Source organism: Quercus robur, chromosome 4 (assembly GCF_932294415.1).
Source record: "Quercus robur chromosome 4, dhQueRobu3.1, whole genome shotgun sequence".
NCBI lineage: Eukaryota > Viridiplantae > Streptophyta > Magnoliopsida > Fagales > Fagaceae > Quercus > Quercus robur.
In genome coordinates, this window is record NC_065537.1 from 21,488,314 (window position 1) to 21,505,100 (window position 16,787).

Genomic DNA, 16,787 nt, shown 5'->3' on the forward strand with positions numbered 1-16,787 from the left:
CAACCATAAACCCTCGCTTTTTGTTTTGTGAAGTCCACATATCAGTGGTAATAGCAATTCTACTCTGATTCTTTTCAATTTCATGCATTGATTTCTCCCTTTCATGATCATAGATTCTCATAATGTCCTTCTTGATTGTGTTCCTACAAACCATCCTAAACAATGGTTGTAGAGAAGTTGAATATCTTCTAAAGCCAATGTGATTGACTATAGAAAGGGGATACTCATGCAAGATGATCATACAAGCGAGTTCTTTTCTTGATTCATCTTGATCAAAATGATAAGCATTCACACTAGCTACTGAGTCCATGTTATCTTGATCCCTCACCAAAAATTTTTGTTTCATATCACTAATGTCCTTAAAATTTTTCCTAGGACATATTTTTAAGTGGTCATGCAAATGTGTAGTGCCATTTCTAAACCCCCCCTACAAGCAATCTTGTACAATAGTTGCACTCAGCCTTGTCTTTCCCATTAACTTTCCTTTTCTTAAAATAATTCCACACAACTGATTTAAACCTCCCTTGTTCCTCAGTTATCTCATTGTTAGGTTGGGCTTGGGCATCTTCTGTCTTATCCAACGGAGTTGAACAAGGAATTATATTATCTTCATCTACCATCATTGGAGATTGATGGCTGCCAATGGGTGTGACAGTGGATTGGAGCTACCTTTTTTTTTCATTTGAAATCATTCCTAAAAAAATTGTTTATGATGTTAATTTATTAACTTAGCAATCATAAAAAAAGAAAAAAAAGAAAAAAAAAAGTAATTTACATACACCAAAACCTAAGCCAGAAGTCTCCAACACAAACAATGTAGAATGTAAAAGAAAAAAAGTATATCACTTGTGAAAAAATTCAAGTAAATTAACTGTGTGTGATCCTTTCACACATTTCAAGGAAAAATAATGTGAATAGAAAGATATAGATATAAGTATTTACCCACATTAACAAGATAAAATCTTTAAGATTATCAATCAAATAATTTTAAAAAACTGTGACTCTATCACATGGTAAAGAAAAAAATAAGTTGGATATAAAAATACAAATATAACCCAATATACATAATGAAATCCCAGTGTGGGGACAAATATATCAAAAACTTTCGAGAGACAAATATATTATAGTCATTTGATTGAAAAATATGAAACAATGTGCAAAAAAAAAAATTGAAACATTCGAAATATGATAAGAAACAAACCTATTGGAAGCACCAAGAGACCAGTACCTTTTTTCCTTCCAACTGTGCTTCTTCAATACCTATAAACAAAAATTCCAATTTTAGATAGAAAAAATAAAAATAAAAATAAAAACCAAAATTTAAATTGAAAAAAACTAATTTAAGAAACACTAAAACAAAAGGGAAGATAGTGAGTGAGATGAACCTACAAAGAAACGTTGCAGTGGAGTCTGGCTAATTGGCTTATGGCAGTATTTGAAACTTGAAAAACACGTATAGAGAAGGGAGAAGGGTCAAAGAGTGGCAATAGATATTAGAATAAAAAATATTTTATCCCACGTCTTGCGTTCCACTTTAATTATTAGTGATTTAGGGTTTACTAAATTTACAATTATAGTCCTAATTAGTGCAGGGCAGGGCGGGGCGGGGTGGGGATAAAAATACTAAACCCATCCTCGCCCTGCCCTGGGGTGCAGGACAAAATATTGCCCCATCCTCGCCCCACCACCTTTGCGGGGCAGGGAAAACCTGCGCGGAGCGGGGCGGGACAAAATTACCATCCCTGCATCTGATAGCTTTTTTTTTTTTTTTTTAATTTAGTTTTTTGGATTTATTATATAAATATATATATATATATATATATATATATAATGTAAATTTTATTTTGAGAAACATATATTGTAAATTAAACTATTTTAAATATAGAATAAAATGTAATGTTGAAAACCCACACCAATATGAATCAACAAACACCATGAGTAACATTTACAAAATTTGCAAGTCATTGAAGCATAAGATTCAAAAACATAATGACAATTTCAAATTCATGCACATGAGTTTGAACCATACCTTACAAACTTTTTTTTCATGATATTGACAAAAAATTTAAAAAATAATAATAATAATCATCGGAAACATTTGAAAAAACATAAATATTACACCATTTTAAGTAAGAAACTACCCTTAACTAGGGTTTTACAAAGAAGATTTAACTCATTCAACACCCACCCTATAAAACATTTAGCCTTCTTAGATTTATTCTTTATTTCTCTATAATAATTGAAGAGAAGAGAAATAAAATGTAATAGAAAGACAAAATATGTATTGCATGGAATATACTAAAAACCTATAAAATAAAAACAAAACTAAACAAAAAATAGAAGAAGAAGAAGAAAGAGCTCACAATAACAATAACTCTATATAAACAAATTTGAAAGTTTAACTAACCCCTAGAGAACATTTTAAACTACATGAAATCTATCTTTATGCACAAAACCTAATCAACTTGATCCATTAATAGATATGAGATGCATCAACATGAGAATATTTATTTTATAATATATAAAAATTAAATAAATAAATAAATAACTGAACACAAAAACCTGCGAAGTTGATAGATAGAATGGGTAGAAGAAGTGACCAGAGTTGGGATGGTGAATGTAACTACAACATGGAAAATATAGAATATATAAATTTAAGGGAGTTTCAATGGATATAGAATTTCAAATTGCAATGAAATTGGATTTCTAATCAACCTAGAAATTGTAAGAAAAGAAGAATTATTGCTAATAGTGGAGAGAAAATTTTGATGAGAAAAAGAAATAAAAGTTCGTGGTGAATCAACAAATACAATGACTAAAATGTGGGTTGTAGGTTTAAAAAACTTCTCACTTTAATTGTCTGCAAGAGAGAGAGACACACACAGAGGCCATTAAAAATGATGCAAGATCTATTCGAATTAAGCCTGACATTTTGCCCTAATCCAATAGTTAACTAACCCAAAAGGAACAACATAATAGGACATTTAGATAAAAATTTACTTGCCCCCCCCCCCCCCCTCTTTGAATGATAGAATTTGGACTCCTAACCTCTAAAATTTAGACTTTATTGGTCATTTCTAATTGGCTCTTCAAATTTTTGAAGTAGTAAAAAAAATTTGTTAATTTACATTTCATTTTTTATTAAACCGTACACCAAATTATTTTTTATTTAACTGTGTATCGTACGTGCATAATATTAGCATTAAGTAACTTATGCTCACTTCACATTGATAATATTTAGATGACATGATGCATATAAAGTGTTAGGGTCATATATTCTATGTAATTGGCTAATCTTTTGACAAAACGCACTTTACTTGTAATTAGGTAGATCTAAGTTGGGTTTAATGTGTTAAGAAGTACGTTGCTCAAACATATCTAGTGGCATCTTTAAAGTCATGAAGATTGATCCAAGAAACAAGTGAAGAAAAACTGATTCATTAAGTCTTAACAGAAGCTCAACAAATACTGCTATCGAAGTTAAATGAAGAAGCTCAACACAAGCTCAATCTATCGAGAATTACAATTTCAAAATTCTAAATCTGAAACTCGGCCTGGGTTGATGTATTTGTTTAGGGTTTCTTTTTTCACAACCCTAGACATATATAAGGTTTATTTTAGGAGCCATCACACACGGCTACATATTTGTGTTCAATGAGTGAAATAAAAAAAATAGAACTCCCCTAATTCTATAAAATGTGGAAAATTTTAAATATTAATTTTTATGTGAACTAGAACTTAAAAAACTTTAAGCTGCCATTAAAGCTAAATTTACCTCAGACCACTCTATTCAATAAGTATAATTACAAAAGCACACTAATGTAATTATTGAGACAATACAACCCTCATTCTACAGCATAGATAAACTCAATTTGTGAGTTTATTCCTTCCAAAACAAAGTCTATTTTGAAAAAACTCCCTACAAAGCACAACAACGGCACTTTACCTTCTCATCTTTAGGGGTAAATACTGCTTTAACCAACTCAAAACCTCTTCAATAGGCCTTCCAACATCAATCTGGGGATGAAAGCACAACTTTAGTTTAGCCTCTCTCTATTTACTACAACTCCAATGATTGGCCATTCTATCATGACGCCACAAACAATTGATATATACCTTGCATAAACTTCTTTGATTATTAGAAAAAGTCACAAAATTACAATTTGACAAAATTGAAAAGCATTTAAGCAACAACTGATAGTGTTCACTATGAGAATGAGATTAATTTACTCATAAAAAAGAAATCTCCTCTAAACAGAGTAGGTATGTTAAACATTGAAAAATTTTGTGGTTCTCGTGAAAATAGAAAAGAATCCCTTATAGCCTTGTTCGGGTTTTTCTTTTTCCTGGTAGGGGTGAAGCTGTTTGTTTTGTGGACCTATTGGTTTACTTTAGGAAGAAAAAAAAAAAAATTAATCAAATGGCGTATTGAATGGACAAACAAGAGATGAGGCTTAGGATTATAGCTAGTAGCTTCATTGTTCAATTGTCTCCAATTTTGAGTTTTACTCCTACTCCTTACCACAAATCTTGGAAATTAAAATATGCTTCAATGTATGGCTTGCTAACAACCAAGTGTAAGAAGAAAGAAACCAACAACGATTAACAATTCCAAGATGCACATAGAAAAGAGAAACACATTTAGATTTGACTTATCTTATACAAAGTGGAATAGTCAATTCCCATAAAAAAATAAATAAATAAATAAAAGTGGAATAGTCAATTACTGGGTTCCAGCATAGACATTGATGAGTCCATAAAAATTATTAAGATTGTCCATCTTAATGGACGGTCTTTGCGTCATTAGTTGGCCATCAAAGATAGATGAGTAACCACCCCACACATTCAATAACGATCATCAAAGGCCTTAAACCCTCTCATCAAGACAAAGAACGTTACAATTAGGGTAATAATCACCCTCATTTATGTCCAATGGCTACCTAAATCACCTATAAAAGGGACAATTTGTCCATTCGCTAAGGTATGTCAAAAAACTACTACAAAACACTGTCTATATACACAATATATGGGTTGGTACTAACTTAAGCATCGGATGCTCCCCCACCGGGCATAACCCGGTGGTCTCTTCGATCAGTCCCTCCTTTATTTTACAGGTCCTACAAGATTGTCTAATGCTCCGGATTTGATAAGTGACCCAACTGACGATTTTGGCATCATCAGTTTGGCGCCGTCTGTGGGGAAGCGATTTGCCATTGAGCTCTTCCTACGACAAAGGGTCACTCACTTCAAACTCATAAACGATGATGCTAGAACCCGTATCCAAGAGAAACAGAGCATACAATTGGATTTGCAGTGAAGAGGAGATCAAGAGGCTAAGCCTTCTTTATTTCAAGATCCAATAAAGCAAACCCATTTAGCAATTTCGTCTTCAAAGAACAAAACCTCAAAATTTCCATCAAATCACCCAAAGGTGGCTCGCTGTGAGGCTCAGACTGAACATGAGACAGACACGGACTTTGGAAGAACATGACAGGCCTCAACGACATGGCCCAACTCTTGGGTCTTGAGGTAAGATGAGTTGTTTCTCATCCTGTCAAATGGTTTTATCACATGTTGTTAAATGACCTAAAAGCCTAAAAACACAGTAACCTCTTCTAATGCTTTATAAACATAAAAAGGAGTTTATTATGTTAAATATTCTTTTGCTGAAAATAGAGAGATAATTGTAGGTGGTCATGTAATTTTCGGCCACCCAAGTCAAAAGCTATGATGAAATTACCGTCAAAGAGCTTTTCTTTCTTAGTTTCACTCTTCCCTATTGTTTTAATTTGCATGAAAGGTGAAGTCAAATTTCATTAAAACATAATTACCTTACCAAAATTATGATCTTAAATATAGGCATTAAAAAAGAAAGGTAATGAATACCTTGATTGTTATAAGCTGCACACTTCAAAGAAGATTAGTGACTAAGAAGTCAAACCGGTCTCTTTGAGATCCTTGCCATTAAATCCGAATATAATTATATATTAAGGCCTAATTGATATCCTAATTATAGCCAAAAAAAAGGGTTTTACACCTTTACTATATTTCCTATTATAACACGAGGAGATCATTTGTGTCTCTTTATAGCATTAAACAATTGGTATACTGATAGTATCTTGGTTGATATTCATACATTATACCATTAACTATGGCTTTTTATTTCACTACTTTCAAAGATAATAAATCATAGTTTTCAATGTTAGAGAAAGTTGAAGCCAAAATTTTGTCTTACCAAAATTATATTATAATTTTAGAGTTTAGACACTAAAGAGGCTAAAGTCAGATTCTACTATCTTACCAAATTTAAAAACACTAAATTTGGAAATAAGACAAAATCCAATGAGCCCGGCTAGGCCAAACCTAATCAGTATTAGGTAGGTAGAAGCCAACGATAATGAATATTCTATTTTTCTGCTACAACTGCATCTTGTGAAAACTATCATGATTTATGTATGATTTACGTATGTTTGGAAAAAATGTTATATATACATGTCCAAGAAAACTAATCTTGTAGCAGTCATCTATGAGATTGAAAACATTCACAAAAGAGATGGATAAAAAATAAAGTTGACTGCAAAACAACATATGGTGACGATATGCGGTCTAGAGACGATGAACAGTTGTTAAAGAGAACTTGACAAGAAGAACGTACCAAAAAGGAGATCAAAGATGGAAACTTTCTCTTCAAACCGGTATATTGCCTGGTATGTTATCTAATAATTTCAATTTGATTGCTTATGATTAATAAATCTAGGTCTTCCATCTATTAGAAGATAGGGGAACCCTGAAGCTAGCCCATATGCATGACTCATTAGTCATAAGGCTAAATGGGTAATAAGATGAATGGGCAATATGCCCATGCACCATATCCACCAATAGCATGTGTCATCATGTACCTCTCATACATGTTTAATTTAATATTAATTCCTATGTCAATTCAAAGGATTAGTAAACAAGCAATTGACTAAGATATATTGAAACCATAAAAAGAAAAAATACAGGAGATAATATTTCAGTTACGAATTAAAATCCCTGATTATCTTCTTTACATGGTGAATAAATCTACCTAGAAACCCGTCAATTATATTGTCGGCTAAGGTTATGAATTTATGGTGCTTAAGTATTGTAATTAAGGACCACTTAAGGTAAAGGCTCTCAGCCTCCATTATTTTTATCAAATTTAAGTATCTTAATTTTCGTTATTAAAGATGGTAAAAGTCAAATTTAATTAATTGCTTTACCAAATATCAAAATCTCGATCTGGACATTTAATAGCATGGAACCAGATTTTATTAGGATTGAAATCCATCTAACAAGAGATTCTTGCTCCCTTTAAATTTGGAACTTGACATGCCTAGATTATATCTTTTGGCATATGCACGTGCACAGCTAAATTGGTTATATGTGTGAGAAGTTATTTTCTTTTTGATCAACAATATGACATATGTTATACACTAGTGGATGCAAGTAGTGGAACTATGGAAGGAATAATTCTCAACAGAATTGTTTTTAGTAGAAATCCTATAAGCACATAAATGATTACCAAATTCATGCATTATGATCATGAGCATATACATTCTGCTTTGACTTTGAGAATGAACATGCTTCGAATTGTCATCATACAATTTGCTCTCAAAATAGTATTAGATTTTATCCATATGAATTCTTTAAATGAAAAAGATATCAATAGTAGGAGACAGCATTGTTCACATAGCTCATGATATAACATGTTGTACCAAAATCTTTGTCTACATATGCATTTGGGGTTTTGAGTTTTCCTCCTGTATACTTGTCTGCTTATCGAACATGCTTTAACAATTGATGCATAAATCCACTACATGGTTTCATGAAAACTTTTGTGGTCTCTATATATTTGAGCATCATACTTTCACAAATTGAGCCATTATTTTAGTGCTCAGTATGAATTAAATTACATTTTCTTTATGTTATGCACATGCATATTTGTGTTATGCAAACATGCTAAGGTATACTATGCTAAAGACTATGTTATGGACGCATCAATCCCCCATAAGCCACAACAAATTTTATATATTTGTGGTTAATAACATTTGTGATTTCTTGCTTGACAATGTTGCTCCAAGCTTAATGTTTTACGCAGCAAGAATACATGTAGTACAACAACTAGACTAGAGTATCTAGACTATCTTGATTGTACATATACTCTCAAGTCTACAGGATTAAGAATGAGAATTCATCAAGAAGAGCTTGCTAAAAAGGAGATCAGAGGTATGTGACATGATAGCGTCATACCACTCCATCTCTATCTATATATAATTGTTGACACTGCTACAAGGTAATTTTGTATCAAGGCCAAAAATCATGGAAAAGCCTAGAATCTTTCCATAGCATCATGAATATTTCCTTCTTTAAAAAAAAAAATGCTATATCAATATGCTATGTGTTTGATACATAATTGTTATATCAGTATGCTATATGTTTGATACATAATGACTCACACAATGATATATAAGAGACATGGTGTTAAAAATTTAGCTTGAATATTTATTGAATGTGAAAGTATGATGATAGATCATGTATCAAGCATAAGTACTCTTTTTAAATTGTAGTATATGCATAACCAATTAGGCATGTGTTCGGAAGAATCTTATCTTATGCACATGCCAATCTTGACCCTAATGGGATCACCCCTTAAAACAAACTGGAGCAAAGGCAAAACACCCTATAAAATCTTACCAGTGGTCTCTTTACTCATATGACAAGTGTTTAATGAAACACTTTGCAAGTACATGTATAAATTGCAGAATGACAGGACTTTAGACAGTTGATCATAACAGTCAAGTGAATAGCCCGAGAAGAATAAGAAAAGAAATTGGCCAACTAGGCCACTGTCTCAACAAAGAGACAAAAAGCAAGGGTCATTTCACTTGTTGCCATCAAACGATAAAGGAAGTAATAATAGAAGCCCCCAGGGTAGTCTCCATCCCTAAAGGAAGGAAATATAACCGCGAACAGTCAACATGCCCTAGTCCTTGCACCTTCAAAAGAATGAAGCAAAAAAGATCCAAGCCTCAAACATGAAAGTAGCATGTTAAGCTTAACAAAAGAGATCTTAAAGCTTATCAAGAAGGCTACAACAATGAAAAGATCAAGGTATGTACATAATAGTATCATAATTTAAGGTCTCTTGTCGAGGCAACTCAGTTATTTCTTTCTTTTTATTTAGCCATGCCAAATATTATCTTATTAGAATTAAGTGCATATCAAGCTTACATGATTATCTACAAATATGTACATATAAATCATGTTGAAAACATTGCTATAAAATTGTTACAATTATCATAGCTAATATGACTGTATTATTAGTAGCATATGTTCCATCGTCATGAATCTAAGAAATTCTATTAAGTCTCCTAGATTTTAAATGTTAGATTATCGTATGGTCATGAGTTTAAGTCTCAATAAATTCTTGCTATCTCCGTCAACTCACCAAAACTTTTTTAAATTGCTTTCAAAATTATATACGATGCAAGCACCTAACAAAGCCCAGTTTAAAACAAGCCTATAGTCAAATAGCTTCAATTTTTATATATCACAGAATACTTCTCTATGATTCATATGGAATGCATTTCGTTAACTGACATCCATAATTGTATAGCAAGTAATTGCATATTTGTACATTGTCATTCCTAACAAAATGCAACTAGCATTAGTGAAGTGACTTAAGCGTACAATTAAAGAAGAAGGAAGAGGAAATTGCTATTACAAACAGCAATGACCATAGTCGTCAAAGCACGCAAAAAAAAAAGGGTTCCAATCATGATAGACCACTCCTATAGTCGTCAACAAACGAGAACTGCCTTTTCCATGTTTGAACGGGGGCAACAACGTGGCCTAGTTTTTACATCTTCAAAAAATTGAAGCAAAAGAGATCTAGACCTTAGACATGAAGTATCATGTTGAGCATAAAAAATCTTGAAAAGAGAAGAGCTCGTCATCTTAAAAATGGAAGAGCTTGTCGAGAAGATCCCAGCAATAAAAAGATTGAGGTTTGTGACAAAATAATGTCGTCATTTAAGGTAACACATTTATCTGTCTCTTTTATATTCGTCTATAAAAATTTACACCTAGTAAGGTTTCATGCAAAAATGTATGTACTACTAGATAGATCACAAAAGAGGTAAAACTCTAGGATTACAAGAAAATAAGAAAAAAGGCCCACCTAGGCCATTGGTGACTTATTATTCATGTATGAATTGTTCTAAAATTCTTGTTTAACCAAGTCCTGACAAGTGCATGTGCTACTTAATGCAGATATTAACATGACCTCAAGAAGGTCCAAAACGACATAGCATCAAGGAATCTTTCCAGCAAAAAGTGATGAGATTCCGCCAAGACGGATGTAAATCACTAACGAAGCATAAGTGACAAGATTCCTTAAATGGATGTAAGTCACCAAAGAATGGCTAAGTGATAAGATTCCGCCAAGACGGATGTAAATCACTGACAAAGCCAAAGTGACAAGATTCCTTAAATGGATGTAAGTCACCAAAGAATGGCTAACTGATAAGATTTCGCCAAGACGGATGTAAATCACTGACAAAGCCAAAGTGACAAGATTCCTTAAATGGATGTAAGTCACCAAAGAATGGTTAAGTGATAAGATTCCACCAAGATGGATGTAAATCACTGACGAAGCCTAAGTGATAAGATTCCTTAAATGGATGTAAGTCACCAAAGAATGGCTAAGTGATAAGATTCCGCCAAGACGGATGTAAATCACTGACGAAGCCTAAGTGACAAGATTCCTTAAATGGATGTAAGTCAAAAAAAAAAAAAAGGGAGAAGATTCCGCTAGGCCGATGTAAATCGCTGATGAAGTCTAAATGACAAAGCTCTGTAACTGGATGTAAGTCACCTAAAAGTGGCTAAGTGACTAAATACCCTTAGACGAGTGTAAGCAAACAAGGATTCTCACACAAATGCAAGTCACAAGCAAATCAAGAATATCAAACGTGACAACCAAAAAATGAATGAAAGAAAAAGCATTGAAGCGATAAAAAATGGTCGTCCAAAGAAATCACCTCGCTCTTTAGCAGTGATAAAAAATGGTCGTCCAAAGAAATTAGCTCACTTTCAGGATCAAGCTATAATCCCTCGAACGTCCAAGAAGACCTTTAAAAGGTAGATACTAAGAAGTCGTCACAAAAATACTACTACTCTTGAAGGAGAAATTAGTTGAAGATAAAGAAGTCTGAATCTAAACAAGTCGAGAATATTCCCAAAGTCTGACTAGCACAAAGCAAAATCAGACTTGGGAATGGGGGGCAATTAATGAGTCCATAAAAATTATTAAGATTGTCCATCTTAATGGACGGTCTTTGCGTCATTAGTTGGCCATCAAAGATAGATGAGTAACCACCCTACACATTCAATAACGATCATCAAAGGCCTTAAACCCTCTCATCAAGACAAAGAACGTTACAATTAGGGTAATAATCACCCTCATTTATGTCCAATGGCTACCTAAATCACCTATAAAAGGGACAATTTGTCCATTCGCTAAGGTATGTCAAAAAACTACTACAAAACACTGTCTATATACACAATATATGGGTTGGTACTAACTTAAGCATCGGAGGCTCCCCCACCGGGCATAACCCGGTGGTCTCTTCGATCAGTCCCTCCTTTATTTTGCAGGTCCTACAAGATTGTCTAATGCTCCGGATTTGACAAGTGACCCAACTAACGATTTTGGCATCATCAGTTATAATGTGACAAATACCACAACTGACCAGAATCCTAGACCAATGTGTATAGCTAAATGGTCTGATACTTACGCTTCTTTATTTTTCATAAATAATCCAGTCATCTGATCGACTCCAGCTATATTTGTGCTTAGTGTTATATATTTTATTCATATCCAGTCCCATACCTGAAAAAAGTAGGAGGGTTTCTATAGGTTGATGACTAGCGTAAAATTTAGTGACTCTATTAGGAATGGAGTGCAGACAGTTGATCCTTCACTTTTAGAAGGCTCAGCTATCTTTTGCCAAAAGACAAATTATTCGTAGAGCAAGTACAAAACCATATTCTTTAAACACTCTAGTCCCCACTACCCCAGCATTCATTACACTGCTGGTAACTTTTTTATTTAGTAAGTATTTGATACATTGCAGGTAGCTTCAACCTACATCAAAGATATAGTCTCATAAATTATGCAATTTATGATATCTTTAGCTTTCTTTAAATGAGAGTTAAAACTTAACTGACACCATTAAAGCATGCAACACCAACAACAAACAAGTGAACAACATAGTCATGCAACATTTCTCCAAGATCAATAGCCAATTGGTAATCAAATTTTAAAATCAAAGGTTCACCAATTTTAAGGGACATTATATGATGACAAATCCAACAGGATTGCCAAGGGACATTGATATACGAAGAAAATAGATAACCTCAGATTTAATTGTCAACTACTTTCCAAACTCCTGTCTAGTGTCAAGTGGGGATATAGCACCATAAAAAATCAAATGATCCCCATCTAGGATAAGCATTCTTCTAAGACCACATGTCCACAAGCTCCTAAATCTCCTTTAGTTTACTACCATTTCAACCAATAGGATAACATAGAAAGAAAACTAATGATAATGTGATAGCATCTTTAGTCTTCAGCTATGTCATTAAGTCATGTTTTACACTATAAGTCAATCGGCATAGAAATAGAAACTTGTACCTTGGGCAAGGTATCCAAGTAAGCACTAGGGATCTCCATCTCAGCCAGCACACTACTATTAATTTCCAAAGCCGCCTTCAATATCTGATTTGCACAGTCCCTACATTGATGCAACCTCTTCTTGTTATCCTCTGACAACCCATCCTGTGGTACTTTGGGACAGGGCAACTGTTGGGCTTTATGGAGCCTAGTTGTGTTTGATCCGGTTGACGACCCAACCTGACCCGAATAATGTTGCGTAGTTTTTTAATGGGAGATTTTTTGAGGTTTAGTCCATGGAGTCGGCCCAAGCCGGAGCGCTCATGGCCAAACCTTCTGGGGGACCGAGGGCAACGCCCCCGTTAAAAAAAATTGGCCCGTTTTGTAGCCCATTGTGAATCCTGTGTGTAAGATGTAGAAAACGTAGTTTTGGTGATTAGGGTTTGTTTTGCTGTCATGGTTGAGAGTGAGAAAACTATACTGCTGCAACTTTTTGTATTTTTCTCTGATAATAGTGAAATCTCTGCAACTCTATGGACGTAGGCAAATCACCGTACCACATAAATATTGTCTTGTGTGTGTGATTGTTTTTCTTTGGCGTGTATTTTCTCTATTTTTTGTTTCTCACAGGTTGGGAATTTCGGGTTAATTCCCTACAGCAACCACCACTTCTCTTCCAACCTAATCGAAGGCCTCCCACCACACAATCCATATGTGCCTACTAAACCAACCCTTAAAATTTTCATTATTATTATTATTAATTCTTTTTATATCTAACATAAAAATTCAAATCTAAAATTATATAATTGTTGCTTTTTCTAGTAGCTTATACTAAATCAATGGAACAAATCCTTTCTTACCAACCATTTTAATGGAGCTGAATTTACTAAAAAATGGAACTAAGGCAACTAGGCAAGTCCCTTCTCAATAACTTAAAATTTAAAACCCAACAAAACAAAACAAAATCTCAGAGTCAGACCATCTCAAAAAATTGATACAAATTAATTAAATATCACAAATGGTTAAGTAAAAGAAGAATAAGGCAAAAGGATGTACCTAAGCTCTAAGCACTTCTTTTGTGGGATTTGTGTGAGAACTTCCTATGATAAATCCACAAAAATAAGAAAGACAAAATAATTACAACAAGAGCAGAAGAAGCAGCAACGAGGGAGAGCAAAAACCACACCTAATGGCGAGATTGGAGGTCAATGATGGCGGCGGCGGTGGCTAGCATTGGTGGCAGAGGGTGGCTATGCAGTGGGTGGCTGTGCAATGGGTGGTAGTGGTAGATGGGTCCGATGGAGGGGAAAAAGAGAGAAGAGGAGTGAGGGGAGAAAGAGAGATTACCGTGAGAGAGAGTGAGAATGAGAATGAGAGAGCTCATGAAATCCCTAAGTGAAAGACTGAAAGGGAAAAAATTTTGGGGAAATTTTGTGAGAGGGAAAAATTTTGGGGGGGAAAGATGGAGAAAATAGTAAGAGTGAGAGGGAAAAAAAGAATTCACAAGATTAGACAAATTAAATATTATGTAAATCAACTAGACAATAGACACCAATCTTGCTAGACAATGTGAACATCATAGAAACCACGTGCAATATGTGCTTACTATTTTATTTATATTCAAAGCTTAGTTGTTGAAAATGATTAAAAATAAATAAACATAATTATACTGAGCATCAAACAATTAAGATCAGAATGAAAATTTGGGGAAAAAAGTTTATGTGTGTGGGAAATTTGGTGTGGGAAGGATAAAAAAAAATATTGGGAAAATTTAACTTTTAGGATAAAAAAAAATAAAAAAAAAATTTGTCTAATAATATTGCAATAGAATTATAAAAATGTTGCAACAAAAAAATTCCATGTCAACATTTAAATAAATAATAAATCACATGAAAATTAAAAAAAAATTAATTTCTAATTTTTTTTAAAATAAAATAAGATAATTAAATTAATTTTTTTATTCCTTTCATTATTATTAATTTTTTGGAAGAACATGTTTATGTTCTTTGTGTTCTTCGCAAAATATAACTCATATTCTTAAATCAATAACAATTAATCAAAATAACATTTTATTAAGCATTTTCTTACACAATCACACACTCAAAAGAAAACTTTAGCCCTAAAACCTCCTTCTCAAACCGGTTTTCCAACTCTTCTAAGACATTCTCAATCCTTCCTCTCTCTAAATTTTCCAAAAATATTAGATCTCTCTCTAACTCCATGACCAAGCACCGCCACCTTCGCTCATCACATCGCCACCACCAAATCTCTCTTTAAGTCCATGACTGAGCACTTCCATCTTTGCTCTTCGCTCATCAATCATCGATCCGCTCTCTCTATCTCTCAATTTTGCTCAAAATTAGACCCAAATGTCTCAAACTTCTCTCTCAGAGCGATTTCTCTCTCTCTCTCTCTTAAACTAGTGGGTCTTTCTCTCTCACTCAGATCAATGTCTCTCTCTCTCAAAGATTGGTGTTTCACTCTCTCTCTTGCTTAAATAAATTTCTCTCTCTTAATGGGTCTCTCTCTTGATGGATCTCTCTCTTTTTTCCTCATCCCTCCATAGTGGTGGTGGTTGGTGTTTGTGGAAGTGGTGGTTAGTTGGGTTTGGTGGTGAGTTATGGGGTGGGTTTGTTGATTGCTTGGTTTTAGTCTCAATGGGTTTTGGTGTTTTGGATTTGAGATGTTTTGGTGTTTGTTAGGTTTTGTTCTCAATGGGTTTTGGTGCTTGGTTGCTAAGAAAATGCAAGAAAAGAAACCAAAAAAAAAAAAAATCAGACTCAAATGTCTCAAACTTCTCCTTTCTCAGATCAGTTTCTCTTTCTCTCTCAAACCAGTGGGTCTCTCTCTCGCTTAGATCGATGTCTCTCTCTCTCAAAGATTGGTGCTTCACTCTTTCTTTCGCTCAAATAAATGTCTCTCTTTTAGTGGGTCTCTCTCTCTTGATGGATCTCTCTCTTTTTGCCTCGTCCCTCCATGGTGGTTGTGGAAGTGGTGGTCAGTTGGGTCCCGTGGTGAGTCATGGGGTGGGTTTGTTGATTGCTTGGTTTTGGTCTCAATGGGTTTTGGTGTTTTGGATTTGAGATGTTTTGGTGTTTTAGTGTTTGCTGGGTTTTGTTCTCAATGGGTTTTGGTGTTTGGTTGCTAAGAAAATGTAAGAAAAGAAACAAAAAAATTAACTAATCCAAGTTTATATCCGTGGTAGTGAGGATGCGTGGTGGTGGTGGTGGGAAGATCGATCATTGGGTTTTGAGAGTGATGAGAGATTTTGAGAGTAAGAGAGAGTGTGTGTTTATTTATTTATTTATTTTTGAGAGGGAGACAAATGGATGAGAAATGAAAAGGTTGGATGTTAAAGTGATAGGTTTAGGAAAAAAAAAAAAAAGAGGAAAAGAATTGGACCAATGAAAATTTTAAAATATTTATTTTTGGTTATTGCCAGCGGTGGTGATGGCAGCTGATGACGGTCAGGAAATCTTTCTAACAATGTCAGCAAAGGATGTTAGTGGTGACCGGTGGTAAAGGACTGGTGATGAAAATGCTTATACAGAAAGAGAGACAGAGAAAGTGTTTTTTCTTAGAGCTAACAACAGAGGGATACATTGGAAAATGAAAAGAGGAGGGAAATGAAAAGCCAAAATGGCGCTTAGGCCAAAACAACAGAGGGATACATTGGACCAAACGCTGGCAATTAAAAGGTCTATTGGACCGCCGCTATAACTAAGAAAAAACGCCGCAAAAAAGTATCTATTGCGGCAGTCATCCAACCTGCCACTATAAGTAATAGAAATGTTGCTAAAGCTTATATATTGCGGCGGTTTTATATACTGCCGCAAAAGGGTATACTTATTGCGACGGGTTTATGGAGCGCCGCTATAGCTAAGTCTAACACCGCTAAAACATGTATATTGTGACAGTTTATATAGCACCGCTGTAGTACGCCGCAAAAGGCTAGATCTATTGCAGCGGTCCAATAAAACGCCGCAATATATCTCATCTACAGCGACAGGCCAAAAAAGTGCCACAATATGTGACATATAGCGACAGTTTTCACAACAGCTGCAAAAAACCCGTCGCAATAACTCGA

General features: G+C 34.2%; 1 long non-coding RNA gene across 1 annotated transcript; it reads right to left on the reverse strand.

Annotated features, from left to right (window-relative positions):
* Positions 1 to 1,394: 1,394 nt before the first annotated feature.
* LOC126724388 (uncharacterized) lies at positions 1,395 to 14,145 on the reverse strand. The gene is made up of 3 exons (XR_007654960.1): positions 13,887 to 14,145; positions 13,757 to 13,800; positions 1,395 to 1,441 (listed from the first exon to the last, which is right to left on the reverse strand). It is a non-coding gene; the product is annotated as an uncharacterized LOC126724388 (long non-coding RNA).
* Between the last annotated feature and the right edge of the window lie 2,642 nt (positions 14,146 to 16,787).